Here is a 19,246-nt window from a genome sequence, read left to right as displayed (position 1 = left end):
GACACCAAAAACAGTCAAGTGAGAACAATAAGCAATCGTGATTGCTCAAAAAATACAAATCAAAAAATATTTAGGTGTCCCTCACGAGGTCTGAAATTTATAATTTTCTTTAAAAAATCATTTTTTCTAAACAAATTATTTAATAACAGAAAAAATATTTACATTTTCTCAAGTCAAAAATTTACAGTAAAATAGCCTGGAACTATCGTCAAATAGAAGGTTTTGCTATATTGCGGCATTTAGGTTCCTGCATAGAACGCAAAAATAAGGATTGTTTATAAGTTCAACGGCCTGTAGCAGCTCTAATACAAGCATCGCAACAAAGGCGCAGCGACAGATGAAACTTTTTCAAAAGTCTCGTTACTTTCTTGAGACCTAAAATGTTGTGTAAAATTTTCTTTGTGTAATATATAAATTTGTGACCTGTTTTGCATCAATCAGTTTCTGGCTTTGCATGCATGTAGCGCGTCAGCATTCTGTTTGTGACCATATGTTCCTTATGATTCTTGCTTCTTATCCTCCCCTCCTACACATTTTAATAATTTGCCCAAAAGTTTAAATTCACCCTGTTTACTTGTATATCATATGCTTGTATGTAAGTGTCTACTCAAGTACGTACGCGTATATTCGTGTCTGTCCACCTGAGTATATAAGTGTTTATACATATACGAGTATAAGTGAGTATATACGTGCATAGTCGAAATGTATAACTGTATAGATTAAAAATACTTGCAGATACTCATATACGTATTTATTGGTGCATTTATGTGAATTCGTCTATATACGTGCCTACACGAATATATGTGTAAGCATATGCATATACTCGTAAATTTAACCCTGTTTACTGTAAAAACAATACATATTAAATGAAATTACTATTTAATTTATATCTGCCTTATACTTAACGATTAAGCGGCATTAGAAGAACAATATTTGTTAAGCCTAATATTATGACCACTTTACCCCATCTTACTTAAATTATTCTAAAAAATTATCTAAAAGAGATTAAGCTAACTGCTAATGAGTAAGAGTTCTTGAGACATGTAGGAAGCTTCATATGCAGTCAATCTGTTCATAATTCTAACAAACAAAATTTCCCAAAGAAGTTAAAAGAGGTGTTAAGATTTAAAAAATTTCATATTCACATAAAATATTTTTTTTCACCAAATAAAATTTTGCCAGTTGTAAAATTTTGCATTCAAAATGTAGTTTCTAACTGCCCTACTCTATAATAAAATTTTTACATTCATTGGAACATTTATTTCCAAGCTATAGCCATTTATTTGACGGATGACCACTTTACCCCATTGACCACTTTCCCCCACCAGACCCTACAAAAAATACACACATTTTTAAAATAATAGTTTTCAGGGGGGCCTCCAAATTATTGTGGGCCTTGGGCCTCACAGTCAGGCCCTGAGTGAATGTAATTCTTAACAAAACGTCCTTTCCAAATTTTACCAGAAATTAACGTGCGCGCTTTTCATCCTTTGCATGCGCCAGAAAAAGTTTTTTTTACGTTCCTCTGGCTCTGAGGTACAGATATGAGAACTACACAAAAGTTTATATCTTATTTGCATATAATTTTCAATTTCTCTTTAAGCATTACACTGGATATTTTATCTACCGTTAGAATATTTATAGACACAAAAGAAAGTTATATATATTTGTCGAGCACGATTCAACAATCGAGCAAGGTTCTCTCCCCTCATACCATCAATGATCTGTTCCATTAATGACCCTATACCCTCACTTCCAGTAAAAGAGCTCCCGCTCTCCGCCGAAGAAAAATTATGATCCATATCCGTAACAGTTTCCCAGATGAGCATCGGCGGTCCGGTGTGCGGGCTTCAAACCCGTAGCTGACGAGAGTCAGAGTGGTTCAATTCCACCCTCTGGGCGTCCCTGCTCTGTAAGCAGTGCCTGTTGAATACTATCGAACTGCTGTCCATTGGGGTATATCGGAAAAGTTTTTTTTTTTTTTGAAATTCAATTTGTCAAGTTGAGAAAAAGTTGCCCCTACCATCCCACATCTTACAATTAAAAAAAAAAAAAAAAAAAAAAAAAAAAAAAAAATACAAATCAAAAAATATTTAGGTGTTCCTCACGAGACCTGAAATTTATATATTTCTTTAAAAAATCATTTTTTCTAAACAAATTATTTAATAAAAGAAAAAATATCTACATTTTTTCAAGTAAAAATTTACAGTAAAATAGCCTGGAACTATCGTCAAATAGAACGTTTTACTATATTGCGGCATTCAAGTTCCTGCATAGAACGCAAAAATAAGTATTGTTTGTAAGTTAGAATTTTCAGTATTATTGTATTAGATTTTTAATTATTATTATTATTATTATTATTATTATTATTATTATTATTTTTTGCAAATGTTGGTTGAAAATTATTTTGCTAATTAAGAAGTTTTGATACATTTATTTATGTTTCATAGATAAAAATTAGTTGAATTTCTTTTCTGATTATATTGTAAGACTAGTTTTGTGAAGTATAAACAAACATTAAAGGTTATAGAACAACATTGCAAACATCGTTCTCATTTTAGGACAAAGAAGTATGTTATTTCAAGAATTAAGTATAAAAAACTAAACACCAATACCTATGTGGAATAGTATGTGTATTGTCATATAACTATAAAGTCGCCCGTCAAGGTATGACGGGTGAAAATTGCTTCTACTCTTCTACATTTGAACGAAACCATTGACCGTTGGGTGATAGTTGGATATTTGAAATCGTAACCCTAACTCCAGTGGATTAACCCTAAACTCCAGTAGGTAGCGTTCATTGTTGACCATTTGTTCGTATCTTCATTCCCCTGAAATGACAGTCTTACCAATAAAACAGTTGAGGTACCGGATCGAGTTCAGTCTTGTTACAATAAAGCAGAGGTTCCCAACCGGTGGTTCGCGAACCCCCAGGGGTTCGCGAGGTGCAGGAAGGGGGTTCGCGAAAATTTCGGTGCAATGGCGGATTTTTCCTAGTTTGGTAAAAAGTTATAAAATATTCAATTTGCACACATAGTTACTAATTTTTTTTTTAATTTGAAAACGCGCCAGACTCTTGTATTAAGCTCAAAAAAAAAAAAAAAAAATCTTTCAGCGGTTTTATAATCTTGGTTAAAAAGAAATTTTCTCATTTTTTTTCGATAGACAACAAAAAGCGATATCCTTCCTTCTTTATTGCGAGGCGCCATGCAGAAACGTTGTATTAAGCTGTGGCGGGGATCAGGATGACCTTAAAAAGGCGCCATCGCGTGGAGTCAATCAAACAATATACATAATATACATATGTCGAAAAAAAAAGAATTCTCAAACAATGCATCAATATAACTCGGGAATTTCCGTCGAATTCAGTCATCGAATAGTAGACATGACAGCAAAAGGCTCCAAACTTAAAATTTATTACTGGATTTTACCCATCTGTTCGTTTTCAAAAATATATAACATCAGCATGCTCATAGTTCTGGGGAAATAGTTGTTAACAGACGCATTTGGAGATACTTTAGAGATGCTTGAAAACAAGTGATTTTGTTTGCAATTGGTTTTTGCTACGTGAACTTGCTACTCTGTTTGTGAAGTTATAATCGTGTTGGTAATTTTTATGATTTAATAACTTTCTGCTGTTATGGATCGATGGTTGAAAACTGATAGTTTGGTTGAGCGACAAATGGACAAGCAGTCAATCGATCAACCCTCAACATCAGCAGTAACTTTCGAATCAACACAGGATATTGAAATAGATAGCTGTAATGAATTGCCGCCTCCCCCGACTAAACAGAAAAGTGAACTAGGGGAGAAAAAAGGAAAAAAGCGAAAATATGACAGTGACTATTTACAAAAGGAACTCTACTGGAGAAGAGTCTGAACCTAGACCGTTTTGTCTTCTCTGCAACGAAGTTCTAGCGAACAGCAGTTTGAAACCGTCACTTCTGAGAAGACATCTCGAAACAAAGCATCCGACACACAAGGACAAACCTATCGAATATTTTAAAAGAAAATTGGAATATAATAACAAGTGTAGCGTCTCTACGTTCCTGTTAGAATCCAACGAAGATAGTAAAATGGCCCTTGAAGCTTCATATCGAGTCAGTTATAGAATTGCAAGATCTGGACAGCCACATACAATTGCAGAAAATTTAATTGGACCGTGTGCTAAAGATATTGTTAAGTGTATGCTGAGAGAAAAGTCAGCGAAAAAAATTGACCTGGTTCCGCTATCAAACAACACAGTATCACGCAGAATTACTGATTTGGCAAGTAATGTGGAGAAAGAACTTGTGAATAGAATAAAAGAGAATAATTTTGCGATCCAGCTTGATGAGTCGACTGATGTAGCAAACGCTGCAATATTACTTGTCCATGTGAGGTATATTTTTAACGATACAATTAAAGAAGATGTACTATTTGCAAAACCTTTGAAAACCAACACAACTGGAGAAGCAATTTTCGAACTGGTCAACAGTTACTTTGAAGAAAATGCAATAGATTGGTCTTTGTGTGTGGGTGTGTGCACGCATGGTGCAAAATCAATGACAGGAAAATTTGTTGGCTTTGTGGTGCGAGTAAAGAAGATCAACGAGAAAATTGAATGGACTCATTGCTACATTCATAGACAAGCATTAGCATGTAAGCGTATTCCCGCAGAATTATCCGCTACTTTGAATGATGCGGTAAAAATTGTAAATTTCATAAAATCACGTGCCACAAACTGCCGTCTATTTCACGCGCTTTGTGAGGAATTGAGAAGCCTTCATGTTACTTTACTTCTTCACACAGAAGTTAGATGGCTTTCCCGTGGCAAAATTTTGACACGCTTATTTGAATTGAAGTCAGAAGTCCAAGCATTTTTTGTTGATCATCCATTTCACTTGTGCACTTGCATATTCGATCCTCTTTGGATGCAAAGGCTTGCATATTTAGCTGACATCTTTTCAAAATTAAATGAATTAAATCTATCCTTGCAAGGTGCAGTTGTTAATATTTTCGTTGTATATGATAAAATTGAAGCTATGGTAAAAAAATTGAATTTCTGAATCCAATGCCTGGAAATGGGTGAGTTTTCTTGTTTCACTTCTCTTAGTAGTTTTTTTTATCAGAAAACTCAATGAAACTTGATGAAAGCGTTAAAAGAAATGTATGTGAACATCTGCAACATCTTGAACTAACTTTTGACGAGTATTTTCCTAATAGGCGTAACGTCCCTCTCTCAAACAACTGGATACGCAATCCTTTTGAAGGAAATCCATGCTTAGAGAACACACTGGCATTACCTGAAAAGGAAATGCTCATCGAGTTATCTTGTGATAATTCATTGAAAACTACCTTTAAAGAGCTCTCGTTAATTGACTTCTGGCTCAGTGTAAGAAATGACTATACCGTTTTGTCCAAAAAAGCAATTCGAATTTTATTACCATTTTGTACAACATATCTGTGCGAGAAAGGATTTTCCTCCTATACTTATCTCAAAGATAAATACCGAAGCAGATTGAATGCAGAGCCTGATTTAAGACTCAAACTGTCAGACATTGAACCAAACTTTCAGTTTCTTTGTTCCGTCAAACAGCCACAAATATCGCATTAAGGATTTTTTCCCCAATTTAAAGTATGCTTAAAAAAAATAGTTGGTTTATAAAACTTCTTGCTTATAATTTTTCTTGTAGATGTAGTTTTAACTTTTTATTAATGTTTGCACTTAATGATATTTTACTATTATATTTTTGTTTATTGCAATCAAATGCTGCAAAAAATGGAAAGCAAACATGCTGTTTTTTTTATTGTTTCTTACATGTTACTAATTTCAACATCAGGGGGTTCGCAAACTTTTTTGCCTGTTCCAAGGGGTTCGCAAAGAGAAAAAGGTTGGGAACCGCTGCAATAAAGCATTCCCCTGCATGTTAAAGATTTTACCAAAATATTTTATTAAATAATCAAGCCGTGGCGCGAGTTTCATTGTTGAAACACGTGGACTCGATCATTGGTTATATATATATATATATATATATATATATATATCTGTACCTCAGAGTCGGAAGGACGTAAGTGAATAAATTACGACTTTTTGTCTTTAAGTGTATTGTATGTAGAAGCCTATCTCGCATCGAGTCAAGCGAATGAAGGGCCTGATTACCTCACAGGCCTACTCGGCCTGGGCCTGGGTCCCCCTCTTCCTAAGGGGCCCCAAATTACTTAAGGAATTAGGCATAGCATTGCAACTATACAAAAAAAAAAAAAAAAAAAAAACCGCATTTTTAAAATAATAGCCTTCAGGGGGCCTCCAAATCATTGTGGGCCTTGGGCCTTACGTTTAGTTAGTCAGGCCCTGAGTGAATGCAACTCTTAACAAAAAGTCCTTTCCAAATTTTACCAGAGAATAACGTGCGCGCTTTTCATCCTTTGCATGCGCCAGAAAAAGTTATTTTTCCACTACTGTAAAAATAACATAATGTGACTTACGTTCCTCGGTCTCTGAGGTACAGATATGAGGACTACACAAAGGTTTATATATTTAATTACATATAATTTTCAATTTCTTTTTAAGCATTACACTGGATATTTTATCTACCGTTAGAATATTTATAGACGCAAAAGAAAGTTATGTCTAGCACGACTCAACAGTTGCCCAGATAAGCATCGGTGGTCCGGTGTGCGGGCTTCAAACACGTAGCTGACGAGAGTCAGAGTGGTTCAATTCCACCCTCTGGGCGTCCCTGCTCTGTAAGCAGTGCCTGTTGAATTCTATCGAACTGCTGTCCATTGGGGTATATCGGAAAAGTTTTTTTTTTTTTTTTTTTGAAATTCAATTTGTAAAGTTGAGAAAAAGTTGCCTATACTATCCCACATCTTACAATTAAAAAAAAAAAATATTTATGTGTCTCTCACGATGCCTAAAGTTTATAATTTTTTTCTAATAAAATTATTTAATAACAGAAAAAAATGTTAACATTTTTTCAAGTCTAAAATCTACAGTAAAATAGCCTGGAACTATCGTCAAATAGAACGTTTTGCTATGTTGCGGCATTTAGGTTCCTGCATAGAACGCAAAAATAAGGATTGTTTATAAGTTCAAGTTAGAATTTTCAGTATTATTGTATTAGATTTTTAATTATTATTATTATTATTATTATTATTATTATTATTTTGCAAATGTTGGTTGAAAATTATTTTGCTAATAAAGAAGTTTTGATACATTTATTAATGTTTTATAGATAAAAATTAGTTGAATTTATTTTCTGATTATAGTGTAAGATTAGTTTTGTGAAGTATTGACAAACATTAAAGGTTAAAAACAATCCTGCAAACATCGTTCTCATTTTATGACAAAGAAGTATGTTATTTCAAGTATTAAGTATAAAAAACTAAACACCAAAACATATGTAGAATAGTATGTGTATTGTCATATAACTATAAAGTCGCCCGTCAAGGTATGACGGGTGAAAATTGCTTCTACTCTTCTACATTTGAACGAAGCCATTGACCGTTGGGTGATAGTTGGATATTTGAAATCGTAACCCTAACTCTAGTGGATTAACCCTAAACTCCAGTAGGTAGCGTTCATTGTTGACCATTTGTTCGTATCTCGATTCCCCTGAAATGACAGTCTTACCAATAAAACAGTTGAGGTACCGGATCGAGTTCAGTCTTGTTACAATAAAGCATTCCCCTGCATGTTAAAGATTTTACTAAAACATTTTATTAAATAATCATGCCGTGGCGCGAGTTTCATTGTTGAAACACGTATACTCGATCATTGGTTGTTATATATATATATATATATATATCTGTACCTCAGAGTCGGAAGGACGTAAGTGAATAAATTACGATTTTTTGTCTTTAAGTGTATTGTATGTAGAAGCTTATCTCGCATCGAGTCAAGTGAATGCAGGGCCTGATTACCGCACAGGCCTACTCGGCCTGGGCCTGGGTCCCCCTCTTCCTGAGGGGCCCCAAATTACTTAAAGAATTAGGCATAGCATTACAACTATACAAAAAAAAAAAAAAAAAAAAAAAAAAACGCATTTTTAAAATAATAGCCTTCAGGGGGCCTGCAAATTATTGTGGGCCTTGGGACTCACGTTTAGTTAGTCAGGCCCTGAGTAAATGCAACGCTTAACAAAAAGTCCTTTCCAAATTTTACCAGAGAATAACGTGCGCGCTTTTCATCCTTTGCATGCGCCAGAAAAAGTTTTTTTCCACTTCTGTAAAAATAACATAATGTGCCTCGGTCTCTGAGGTACAGATATGAGGACTACACAAAGGTTTATATATTTAATTACATATAATTTTCAATTTCTTTTTAAGCATTACACTGGATATTTTATCTATCGTTAGAATATTTATAGACGCAAAAGAAAGTTATATATATTTGTCTAGCACGATTCAACAGTTGCCCAGATGAGCATCGGTGGTCCGGTGTGCGGGCTTCAAACCCGTAGCTGACGAGAGTCAGAGTGGTTCAATTCCACCCTCTGGGCGTCCCTGCTCTGTAAGCAGTGCCTGTTGAATTCTATCGAACTGCTGTCCATTGGGGTATATCGGAAAAGTTTTTTTTTTGAAATTCAATTTGTCAAGTTGAGAAAAAGTTGCCCCTACTATCCCACATCTTACAATTAAAAAAAAAAAAATAAAAAAATATTTATGTGTCCCTCACGATGCCTAAAGTTTATAATTTTTTTCTAATAAAATTATTTAATAACAAAAAAAATGTTAACATTTTTTCAAGTCTAAAATATACAGTAAAATAGCCTGGAACTATCGTCAAATACAACGTTTTGCTATGTTGCGGCATTTAGGTTCCTGCATAGAACGCAGAAATAAGGATTGTTTATAAGTTCAAGTTAGAATTTTCAGTATTATTGTATTAGATTTTTAATTATTATTATTATTATTATTATTATTATTATTATTATTATTTTGCAAATGTTGGTTGAAAATTATTTTGCTAATAAAGAAGTTTTGATACATTTATTTATGTTTTATAGATAAAAGTTAGTTGAATTTATTTTCTGATTATAGTGTAAGATTAGTTTTGTGAAGTATAAACAAACATTAAAGGTTAAAAACAATCCTGCAAACATCGTTCTCATTTTATGACAAAGAAGTATGTTATTTCAAGAATTAAGTATAAAAAACTAAACACCAAAACATATGTAGAATAGTATGTGTAATGTCATATAACTATAAAGTCGCCCGTCAAGGTATGACGGGTGAAAATTGCTTCTACTCTTCTACATTTGAACGAAGCCATTGACAGTTGGGTGATAGTTGGATATTTGAAATCGTAACTCTAACTCCAGTGGATTAACCCTAAACTCCAGTAGGTAGCGTTCATTGTTGACCATTTGTTCGTATCTTCATTACCCTGAAATGAGAGTCTTACCAATAAAACAGTTGAGGTACCGGATCGAGTTCAGTCTTGTTACAATAAAGCATTCCCCTGCATGTTAAAGATTTTACTAAAACATTTTATTAAATAATCATGCCGTGGCGCGAGTTTCATTGTTGAAACACGTGGACTCGATCATTGGCTGTTATATACATATATATATATATATATATATATATATATGTACCTCAGAGTCGGAAGGACGTAAGTGAATAAATTACGATTTTTTGTCTTTAAGTGTATTGTATGTAGAAGCTTATCTCGCATCGAGTCAAGTGAATGCAGGGCCTGATTACCGCACAGGCCTACTCGGCCTGTGCCTGGGTCCCCCTCTTCCTAAGGAGCCCCAAATTACTTAAAGAATTAGGCATAGCATTACAACTATACAAAAAAAACAAAAAAAACGCATTTTTAAAATAATAGCCTTCAGAGGGCCTCCAAATTATTGTGGGCCTTGGGCCTCACGTTTAGTTAGTCAGGCCCTGAGTAAATGCAACGCTTAACAAAAAGTCCTTTCCAAATTTTACCAGAGAATAACGTGCGCGCTTTTCATCCTTTGCATGCGCCAGAAAAAGTTTTTTTCCACTTCTGTAAAAATAAAATAATGTGACTTACGTTCCTCGGTCTCTGAGGTACAGATATGAGGACTACACAAAGGTTTATATATTTAATTACATGTAATTTTCAATTTCTTTTTAAGCATTACACTGGATATTTTATCTACCGTTAGAATATTTATAGACGCAAAAGAAAATTATATATATTTGTCTAGCACGATTCAACAGTTGCCCAGATGAGCATCGGTGGTCCGGTGTGCGGGCTTCAAACCCGTAGCTGACGAGAGTCAGAGTGGTTCAATTCCACCCTCTGGGCGTCCCTGCTCTGTAAGCAGTGCCTGTTGAATTCTATCGAACTGCTGTCCATTGTTGTATATCGGAAAAGTTTTTTTTTTTTCTTTTATGAAATTCAATTCGTCAAGTTGAGAAAAAGTTGCCCCTACTATCCCACATCTTACAATTAAAAAAAATACAAATAAAAAAATATTTATGTGTCTCTCACGATGCCTAAAGTTTATAATTTTTTTCTAATAAAATTATTTAATAACAGAAAAAAAATGTTAACATTTTTTCAAGTCTAAAATTTCCAGTAAAACAGCCTGGAACTATCGTCAAATAGAACGTTTTGCTATGTTGCGGCATTTAGGTTCCTGCATAGAACGCAAAAATAAGGATTGTTTATAAGTTCAAGTTAGAATTTTCAGTATTATTGTATTAGATTTTTAATTATTATTATTATTATTATTATTATTATTATTATTATTATTATTATTATTATTATTATTTTGCAAATGTTGGTTGAAAATTATTTTGCTAATAAAGAAGTTTTGATGCATTTATTTATGTTTTATAGATAAAAATTAGTTGATTTTATTTTCTGATTATATTGTAAGATTAGTTTTGTGAAATATAAACAAACATTAAAGGTTTAAAACAACCCTGCAAACATCGTTCTCATTTTATGACAAAGAAGTATGTTATTTCAAGAATTAAGTATAAAAAAACTAAACACCAAAACATATGTAGAATAGTATGTGTATTGTCATATAACTATAAAGTCGCCCGTCAAGGTATGACGGGTGAAAATTGCTTCTACTCTTCTACATTTGAACGAAGCCATTGACCGTTGGGTGATAGTTGGATATTTGAAATCGTAACCCTAACTCCAGTGGATTAACCATTACACTGGATATTTTATCTACCGTTAGAATATTTACAGACGCAAAAGAAAGTTATATATATTTGTCTAGCACGACTCCACAGTTGCCCAGATGAGCATCGGTGGTCCGGTGTGCGGGCTTCAAACCCGTAGCTGACGAGAGTCGGAGTGGTTCAATTCCACCCTCTGGGCGTCCCTGCTCTGTAAGCAGTGCCTGTTGAATTGTTGTCCATTGGGGTATATCGGAAAAGTTTTTTTTTTTTTTTTTGAAATTCAATTTGTCAAGTTGAGAAAAAGTTGCCCCTTCTCTCCCACATCTTACAATTAGAAAAAAAAAAAATTACAAATAAAAAAATATTTATGTGTCCCTCACGATGCCTAACGTTTATAATTTTTTTCTAATAAAATTATTTCATAACAGAAAAAAATGTTAACATTTTTTCAAGTCTAAAATTTCCAGTAAAACAGCCTGGAACTATCGTCAAATAGAACGTTTTGCTATGTTGCGGCATTTAGGTTCCTGCATAGAACGCAAAAATAAGGATTGTTTATAAGTTCAAGTTAGAATTTTCAGTATTATTGTATTAGATTTTAAATTATTATTATTATTATTATTATTTTGCAAATGTTGGTTGAAAATTATTTTGCTAATAAAGAAGTTTTGATGCATTTATTTATGTTTTATAGATAAAATTAGTTGAATTTATTTTCTGATTATATTGTAAGATTAGTTTTGTGAAGTATAAACAAACATTAAAAGTTATAAAAAAATCTTGCAAACATCGTTTTCATTTTATGAGAAAGAAGTATGTTATTTCAGGAATTAAGTATAAAAAACTAAACACCAAAACATATGTAGAATAGTATGTGTATTGTCATGTAACTATAAAGTCGCCCGTCAATATATGACCGGTGAAAATTGCTTGTCTGTTAAATTCTATCGTACTTCTGTCCATTGGGGTATATCGGATTTTTTTTTTTTTTTTTTTTGAAATTCAATTTGTCAAGTTGATAAAAAGGTCCCCTACCAACCACCATCTTACATAAAAATGTTTACCCAAATCAAAAAATATTTAGGTGTCCCTCACGAGGCCTGAAATTTATAATTTTCTTTAAAAAATCATTTTTTCTAAACAAATTATTTAATAACAGAAAAAATATTTACATTTTTTCAAGCCGAAAATTGTGAGTAATATAGCCTGGATTTATCGTCAAAGAAAAGGTTTTGCTCTCATGCGGCATTTAGGTTCCCGCGTAGAACGCAAAAATAAGGATTGTTCAAAATTTTGGCGACAAGGAATTAAAATATTCAAAAGAAAATGAAATAGCATCTGAAGCATATCTTAAATACTTTGAAATTTAAACCAATTCAATTTAAATTAATACAGTTCTGTCATCAAAAGTTGTTTACAGAGTAGAACCAGAAAATATTCGTTACGAATCAGTGGCATAACGAAGAGAGGGGGAGGGGGAATACCTCTCTCACGATGAAATGAAATTTATAGCAGTGAACAGTTCTAATCAAAAATTCTCTGCGTGAAAACTATCATTTTCATCACATGCAGTTATTATGCAATCATTAAATAAAAATTGCCAATTCTTTGTGTGACAAGTATTGAAACAAGAATTTACGAGTGGATAAAGTAAATTAGGTTTCAGTCGTAATTTAATGAACTGCTTAAAAACAGAATAATTTGCTAAAGATGTTGCAAAAACATTAGTATTTCACTGAATACCGTTTGGGAAATGCTATCTTCTGCATTTTTTCATTGATTAATGGGAATACTTTAAATATATCGAATCGAAATCACGATTTAAAAACCTTTTGCGTTTAAATACTCAATTTAATACCACAGTTAGTATACATATACTACGCACTTTGTTTCACTATTAATTTTCAACAAAAAATCAGCAATTGATGTTGTTTAGGCAACAGCTGCTTGATTTTGAGTTTATTTGTAATATTCGAATGTTTTATTGCCCAAATTGGATTATATTGCTTTATTTCTCTTTTAAAAACTAATCTGGTAGCCATGGTTTAAGGAATAGGCGCTCTTTTTTCATATTCGTTCATTCGAATAAAACATATAATGCTGCAGCTCATGCGTAATAAGATCAAGAAACTTCTTTTTCTTCGGTTTTTAAAATTAATATTCCTGAGCAACGCATGTGGATATTTATTTTCAGAATTTCTCTCAAGATTTTTTTTTTTTTTTCGTATGCTTCTTTTCGTACGCTTTCTTTCCCTTTTGACTGCATTTTTATTTACTATCAGCAGATGGCGTACCTTACACTTCAACCTAACTCAAGATTTTTTTCGGTTTATATTTTAAAACTAATATTTCTGAGAGATGCATAAGTCGTCAGAACTGCTTTAAGGATTTCTTCCTCAAATTAATCAAAATACATGTTTTTTTTTTTTTTTTTTTTTTTTTGTGTGCGTGTGTTTCTTTCTTCTTGTTGTTGCATTTTTCTCTAATTTCAACAGATGGCGCTAAGTTAAATTTTGGTTCACGTTCAAGGAATTCCATGATTTAAATTTAAAAATAAATGTTTTTCTTTTTTGAGTGATGCATGTGTGTAATACTTCCTGGGACACTTTTTCGAAAAACTATTGTTTTCTCTTACCATTGCATTCTTCCTTCGACGTTAGACAGATCGCGCTACTTCCCATAATTAATCCTGTGATTTCAATGACTTAATTATTTATAAGGAAGACTTTGCATCTGCTTTTGAGAGTTGTCCTTAATCTATAATGGAAGCATTACCTTTATGTTCCTTTATTATTCTACTCATTCTTTGACTCTCAGTAGATGACGCTGCCTTACGTATGGCACTCCCCACAAGAGATTTTTTGGTTTAATTGTGGAATATAATATTTCTGAGTCATTTTTAAGTTTAACCACTACTGTTTCTACTGAACGTTTCTACAGAAAAACATTCTGGCAGTTGAATTGAGTTTTTCAGACAGTGACTCTGTTAAAAATCTTAGTTGTTAACTTTTATTTCAAGTTGTTTTATGTTATCGATAAATCGATTTTATTAACCTGTGCCCCTTGGTTTGACTAACCACAGAAATTTTGTCCAACTGGATTTGTGAAACTGAGCACTGTGCTACTGGAAAGAAATATGGTGGAAGTATAGAGGCAGTGTCGGATTGGTTGAAAAAATCGGCCCTGGCATTAGGAGGTGTAGCGGCCCCATAGCTCTTATAGATATTAAATTTTACCTAATGATTGGGATATCACTTAAATATGAGAAAACTATTCTTAACAACTAAATATGTTTTATTTAAACAAAATTTAACAGATATGAACACTTCTGCGCTTTAATGGTGAATAAATTGATACAGTATTAGCTAAACCCTATTTTGGGGGAAAATTGTGATTGTAATTGTCCATTTAAGTAATTTTATAATGCCCGGAACTAGATTCAATATTTCCTTAATAATAACACTGCTTGGCATGTATGTCCTTTTCTGCAGTCATAACAAGTAACTTAATTGCCCTGCCCTGTTATATGAAACTAATCTAGCGATGTTCATGGGTGAAAGACTAGGGCCGTCTTAGAACGTGATGGGTCCCTCGACACAAACATACATTACTGGGCCCTGTCATAAACAATACCTTTTTTATACTGCTATATCCTGACGACCCCCAGCCTCGATGCGAGGTTAAAAACCTGGTGGGAGGGGTCGGGTACGAGTTTGGCAGCACCTTAATATTTTTTCAAACGCATGTATCAATACAAAGAGCGTGTGAGAGAGTGGACTTAGCTTTCTGGCTTTTGGGAGTCATTAAAGTATTAGCAATATAAACTTAATTGAAAGATTAACATTGAGTCTGAAATAGGGGGGTCCGGGGACCTCTCCCCCGGAAAAGTTTCAAAATTGTTGTCTTAAAAACTCAATTTTAGACAATATTTGGTGATAATAGGGGAGCGTAGGTTCAGGGTTTCTCTTGCTGCAATTTTCCAAACGCAGTTTTAGAAGATCTTTGGTGATTTTGATTCGAGATAGATTCTAAGGCCATCCATCAGAAAAATTTTAAATTGAAGTCTTAAAAGCCTTTTTTTGGTAAAGACTAGGACACCGGCAGTTACTCGAAAGTTAAGTTCCAAAAACGAAATTTTTGCTGACCTTCAGTGATGTTAGGAAAAGGAGTTTTCATGAGGCTCACCCCGAAAATTTTTCGAAATTGATGCACTAAAAAGGAGATTTAAAACTTTCTTCATTGATGATGCTGAGAGAGAGGAGGAGACGGGGCACTTTCCCAGAAAATTTTTGATACTGTTAATTTTAGAACACAGTTTTAGACCATCTTTGGGAATGTTAAAAAAAATGGGAGAGGTTCGCGTACTTTCCTCCAGCAAATTTTCGAAACTGGATGCTCCTCAATGGTATTTTAAGATTGCATATTTTTAAATAATTTTACGGAAAAAAATATTTTGTCACTTTTATTCCAATTGTTGAAAACAGGGTCGCCGAGAGCAAAAGCGGATCCGGGAAAATAATGACAATGGTCCATTTTTTCACAAGCCTCCTTCTACACCTTTCACCATTAGGATATTTTACCCTCTGCACGAGTTCAATTCCGAGCCGGGCCCCTATTCTTCAACTAAGCTGACATGACCTCACGTCGGCCCTTGTTGTAAGTTGCATTTTATAGCAATTGTGAATTGTCATTTATAAATAAAAGCGTCCAAAAATATTTTAACTTTTTTCAACCGATAAGGTTTTTTTTTTTTTTTTTTTAAATTTATTCATTTATTTTTTATTATACCACTAAAAATATATTGGCAGCCCCAAAGCCCGACTAACTAAAAGTGAGGCCCTAGGCTCACATTAATTTGGAGGACCCCTGAAGACTATGCAGTGTTTGATTTACATTTTTAAAGTACGAATGCACTTTTGGAGGCCTCTTTGTCTAATCACACAACTATGTATAAATCCCTTATGTGCATTTATGAATCCTCTTTGGGCCCCCTCATAATCGTGACCAAGTAAATTCGTTACGGGCAGAATGATTAAAAATTCCCTTTTAAAGAAGTTTTTTTCCAATTAATAAGTCATAATTTTTTATTTTTTAAAAATACATGTATTTTTCTAATACATGCCTAATTTTTTAAAAAATATGAGGCTCCTTAAGAACATGGGGCCCCAGGCCTAGGCCTAGTCAGCCTGTGCGGTAATCAGGCCCTGGGCAGCCCCATTTCAGAACCCCCCCCCTCACCCTCTTGTTGTGACGGCCCTATCTCCCTCCACCCGCAAGCTTTAGCCCATGCGTAAAGAGGAGCTGAGGCTGTGTTTTGCGAATTTGCGTTATTCTAAACACATGCGCGTAAAATTTACATTTTTCTGTTAGTAGACAGGCCCGAAAGACTTTGCTGTTAGTTGATCGGCCCCAAGCATGACCGGCCCACCGGGCAGATGCCCGGTTGCCCGCCGACTGTATCCGCCACTGTATAGAGGGTAGACTTGTTGCTGGTTTCCAAAACTATCCCAACCGGAACAAAAGTTTTCAAAATGAAAACCTTCCGTTTTCAAATCAAAGATTCGAAAGCAGAAACAAACGGTGGTTGCAGGTTTAGATTTTAAATAGTAATGACAACTAAGTTTTATTCTTATTGTCAAATAGCACCACCAAGTCTGTACTCAAACATGAGCCAATCGGAATAGAAAACGCTTTTGGTATTAAAAAATCTGTTGAAATATAGGGGGGAAAATAAAATTTTAAATATCGAAACCTGATATAAGCAAAACAAATTTCGGTCTGGATTACAATTGTATGGAAAGGAAAATGCTTTTAAGCTTTAGTATTTGAAACGAAACACCGTGATTAACCTAGTGTTGGTAAATTTTCGGCTACGCCAAGTGTTCAGAGTCAAAGGGAGAAGGAAATGCTAAATTTTAAAATATTACATTAGTAATAGATTTGAAGATAAAAACAGCAATCTTGAAAGTAATCGAGAAGACGTGTACATACTTAAACATTACACAGAAATATTAATTTCAAGAATTAAACCAAAAATATTAAAGGCAGTGTTTTGTGTAAGACAAAGCTATCTTTTGAGAGTCAAAGAAAAGACGAGATGGTAAGAGAGCAAAATGTATCGATATTATATTAGTTCGGAGGCATAACGACAAAATTTAGGTGGATTGTGCACTTCGAGGTAAAAGCAATTTTGCTTTAGATTCTTGTTCTGGGACCTTTTGAGAACGTTTTTAGACATGAAGGCATTCGCTGTGAGGTTTGAGTAATATTGTGCAAACGCGCGAAAATTCAATCCATCGTAACGATCTTTCCGCCTGATAATATATATTTTTTAATGTGTTCTAGTTACTGTTGAAGCTAAATGCAATAATCAAAGATAGAGAACGTAGAGGATACATCCTTCACTGAAAAATAAAGTTTTAAGACCTCAAAAATAAGAAAAATGCTGAGTTTTCAGATCTGCCAACAGTGGAAAAATAAAAAATATTCCTAAAGTACTAAAGAAAAGGCTACACAGATACCCTTACAACTAAACCGAAACAATCATTGTAAACTTTATTCATAAAACCTTAAACATCCACTTGCTTTGCCAAAAAGGCCGCCTGTTTGACGTTTAGCCACAAAACAACCAAAGATCACTTTTGCCGCCTAGTCTGGCGGCATTACGAGAAGTCTACCTTTTGAGGTAAAAGCATTTTCTTTTCTTAATTATGTTTTAAGGTCATCAAAGAGCGTTTTTAGCCGTAACAGCATTTTCTACGTCATTTGGATGGTTTTTTATAGCGCCCAAAGTGTCTCACCCAGTGGTACAGCCGAGCCATTCTTAGTCACTTTTCACGTCAAAAAAAAAAAAAAATCGCCGGGCTCATCAAATAACGGCATGTGCGTTATTTGCATTGCGCAAAAAAGCCTTTGAAGAAAGTATGAAAATCTATGAGAGGACAGTCCGAAAACTACAAATGAAAACGATTGATATCTATTCAGAAAAGGAGAAGTTCGCAGTTATGTTCTTGTCAGCTCCTCCTGGAGACTGAATTTCATGTCCTGACTTTCACGCGGGCATTACATGCTGGAGATTTATAACTCTACGTGCAATTTTAAGTGGATGTTCTTCTCCCTTGATCGGCCGAACTACGCTCACGCTGTGTCAATCCATATGTGGGACATGCTGTCTCTGAGGGATCGTCTACGTCATATCTATTCCGAATTTTGCAAAGGAAATTTTATGGTAAGGAAGAAAAGAATGGCATTTTCGGGAATGTCAATCGACGAAGGTCATGAACAAAACAATGCGCTTATTAAATCAGACGGTGGAGCAGCTGACTCTGCTATGCTCAGATGGATGGTTGCAGGACCCGAAGTTGCACGAATCGTCCATAAATTCAGTAATATTCTCAAATAAGACCAGCAGAGACGAGGGAAGCACTCACCATGAAATTTCTAACACAAAACAACTTTCATTCATCAACAGCGTTGAGGGTATGATTAATATTCTGAATGAAATAAGCAATCTGTTCTTAGAACCAAGTCGTGACCTCATGGATTTGGACTCACGAGTACTTGTAAATTCTGAAACGGCATCCAATTTGCGCAGTAGGAAAACCTATGGCAAATCTCAAGCAAATGAGTTCTTTCAAAAAATACTCATTGATTGCCCCGTTTCTATTGACACAGCATTACAAAAAAAAAAAAAAAACAAGAGGCTACAACACAAGTACTTAAAAATTGGTCTGAATTTTTGAGAAACGACTCCATAGGCGGATTTAGACCGAAATATTTGGGGGTGCAACAATAACAGGGATCTGGGGAAGGGGGGGGGGGTATTCTCGGAATAACAAGGCAGTGGCGAAATCAGAAAATAATTTTAGGGCGGGACACACTTTTAAGTCTAAAAAACGCGATGTAAACCATATTTAGTAGATTAGGGGATGGGCAATTCTTAACATTTCAAATTGCAGAAAAAGTTATAAACGAAAATCGATATTAGAAGCAATGGGTGAATCCAGCTACTGATTTGGAATGGGATTCACGCCCCAGAAAAAATTTGAAATAGTAGTTTTGAAAACGCAGTTTTACAGTTCTTGGTGATATTTTAGAGGCAAGAAAGGTACGTGTGGCTCCAAGGCTATTTTTAGAAATT

General features: G+C 34.2%; 5 non-coding genes across 5 annotated transcripts; all 5 read left to right on the top strand.

Annotated features, from left to right (window-relative positions):
* The first annotated feature begins 1,815 nt into the window (after positions 1-1,815).
* Positions 1,816-1,902, top strand: Trnastop-uca (transfer RNA opal suppressor (anticodon UCA)). Its single transcript has one exon. It is a non-coding gene; the product is annotated as a tRNA-Sec (tRNA).
* Positions 1,903-6,632: 4,730 nt separating this feature from the next.
* Positions 6,633-6,719, top strand: Trnastop-uca (transfer RNA opal suppressor (anticodon UCA)). Its single transcript has one exon. It is a non-coding gene; the product is annotated as a tRNA-Sec (tRNA).
* Positions 6,720-8,400: 1,681 nt separating this feature from the next.
* Trnastop-uca (transfer RNA opal suppressor (anticodon UCA)) lies at positions 8,401-8,487 on the top strand. The gene has a single exon. It is a non-coding gene; the product is annotated as a tRNA-Sec (tRNA).
* Positions 8,488-10,184: 1,697 nt separating this feature from the next.
* On the top strand, positions 10,185-10,271 carry Trnastop-uca (transfer RNA opal suppressor (anticodon UCA)). The gene has a single exon. It is a non-coding gene; the product is annotated as a tRNA-Sec (tRNA).
* A 948-nt stretch (positions 10,272-11,219) lies between these two features.
* Positions 11,220-11,306, top strand: Trnastop-uca (transfer RNA opal suppressor (anticodon UCA)). Its single transcript has one exon. It is a non-coding gene; the product is annotated as a tRNA-Sec (tRNA).
* The last annotated feature ends 7,940 nt before the right edge of the window (positions 11,307-19,246 follow it).

The sequence above is a fragment of the Uloborus diversus genome, chromosome 9 (genome assembly GCF_026930045.1).
Source record: "Uloborus diversus isolate 005 chromosome 9, Udiv.v.3.1, whole genome shotgun sequence".
Lineage (NCBI taxonomy): Eukaryota > Metazoa > Arthropoda > Arachnida > Araneae > Uloboridae > Uloborus > Uloborus diversus.
The sequence above is the reverse complement of the archived record's forward strand: the minus strand, read 5'-3'. Positions and strand labels throughout refer to the sequence as shown.